The sequence below is a fragment of the Oncorhynchus gorbuscha genome, unplaced genomic scaffold (genome assembly GCF_021184085.1).
Source record: "Oncorhynchus gorbuscha isolate QuinsamMale2020 ecotype Even-year unplaced genomic scaffold, OgorEven_v1.0 Un_scaffold_2574, whole genome shotgun sequence".
NCBI classification, from domain to species: Eukaryota; Metazoa; Chordata; class Actinopteri; order Salmoniformes; family Salmonidae; genus Oncorhynchus; species Oncorhynchus gorbuscha.
Genome location: NW_025747048.1, coordinates 62,501 through 64,498, shown reverse-complemented (window position 1 = coordinate 64,498; position 1,998 = coordinate 62,501).

Sequence of the window (1,998 nt, the reverse complement as noted above, 5' to 3'; positions counted from 1 at the left end):
TTGATTTGATCCATCACTGTGCTTATCAGCTGGTAAATAAAGCATATATACGTCCAAACCTTCTCCCTTTCTTTCCTCTCCTCCCTTTCTTTCCTCTCCTCCCTTTCTTTCCTCTCCTCCATTTCTTTCCTCTCCTCCCTTTCTTTCCTCTCCTCCCTTTCTTTCCTCTCCTCCCTTTCTTTCTTTCCTCTCCTCCCTTTCTTTCCTCTCCTCCCTTTCTTTCCTCTCCTCCCTTTCATCTCCTCCCTTTCTTTCTTTCATCTCCTCCCTTTCTTTCCTCTCCTCCCTTTCTTTCCTCTCCTCCATTTCTTTCCTCTCCTCCCTTTCTTTCTTTCATCTCCTCCCTTTCTTTCCTCTCCTCCATTTCTTTCCTCTCCTCCCTTTCTTTCCTCTCCTCCCTTTCTTTCTTTCCTCTCCTCCCTTTCTTTCTTTCCTCTCCTCCCTTTCTTCCTCTCCTCCCTTTCTTTCCTCTCCTCCCTTTCTTTCTTTCCTCTCCTCCCTTTCTTCCTCTCCTCCCTTTCTTTCTTTCCTCTCCTCCCTTTCTTTCTTTCCTCTCCTCCCTTTCTTTCTTTCATCTCCTCCCTTTCTTTCCTCTCCTCCCTTTCATCTCCTCCCTTTCTTTCCTCTCCTCCCTTTCTTTCTTTCATCTCCTCCCTTTCTTTCCTCTCCTCCATTTCTTTCCTCTCCTCCCTTTCTTTCCTCTCCTCACTTTCTTTCTTTCCTCTCCTCCCTTTCTTTCTTTCCTCTCCTCTCCTCCCTTTCTTTCTTTCCTCTCCTCTCCTCCCTTTCTTTCCTCTCCTCCATTTCTTTCCTCTCCTCCATTTCTTTCCTCCCTTTCTTTCTTTCCTCCCTTTCTTTCTTTCCTCTCCTCCCTTTCTTTCCTCTCCTCCCTTTCTTTCTTTCCTCCCTTTCTTTCCTCTCCTCCCTTTCTTTCCTCTCCTCCCTTTCTTTCTTTCCTCTCCTCCCTTTCTTTCTTTCCTCTCCTCCCTTTCTTTCCTCTCCTCCCTTTCTTTCTTTCCTCTCCTCCCTTTCTTTCCTCTCCTCCCTTTCTTTCTTTCCTCTCCTCCCTTTCTTTCTTTCCTCTCCTCCCTTTCTTTCTTTCCTCTCCTCCCTTTCTTTCTTTCCTCTCCTCCCTTTCTTTCTTTCCTCTCCTCCCTTTCTTTCTTTCCTCTCCTCCCTTTCTTTCCTCTCCTCCCTTTCATCTCCTCCCTTTCTTTCCTCTCCTCCCTTTCTTTCTTTCATCTCCTCCCTTTCTTTCCTCTCCTCCCTTTCTTTCCTCTCCTCCCTTTCTTTCTTTCCTCTCCTCTCCTCCCTTTCTTTCTTTCCTCTCCTCTCCTCCCTTTCTTTCCTCTCCTCCATTTCTTTCCTCTCCTCCATTTCTTTCCTCCCTTTCTTTCTTTCCTCCCTTTCTTTCCTCCCTTTCTTTCTTTTCTCTCCTCCCTTTCTTTCCTCTCCTCCATTTCTTTCCTCTCCTCCATGTCTTTCCTCTCCTCCCTTTCTTTCCTCTCCTCCATTTCTTTCCTCTCCTCCATTTCTTTCTTTCCTCTCCTCCCTTTCTTTCCTCTCCTCCCTTTCTTTCTTTCCTCTCCTCCATTTCTTTCTTTCCTCTCCTCCCTTTCTTTCTTTCCTCTCCTCTCCTCCCTTTCTTTCTTTCCTCTCCTCTCCTCCCTTTCTTTCCTCTCCTCCATTTCTTTCCTCTCCTCCATTTCTTTCCTCCCTTTCTTTCTTTCCTCCCTTTCTTTCTTTTCTCTCCTCCCTTTCTTTCCTCTCCTCCATTTCTTTCCTCTCCTCCATGTCTTTCCTCTCCTCCCTTTCTTTCTTTCCTCTCCTCCATGTCTTTCCTCTCCTCCCTTTCTTTCCTCTCCTCCCTTTCTTTCTTTCCTCTCCTCCCTTTCTTTCTTTCCTCTCCTCCATTTCTTTCCTCTCCTCCATTTCTTTCTTTCATCTCCTCCATTTCTTTCCCTCCTCCCTTTCTTTCCTCTCCTCCATTTCTTTCCC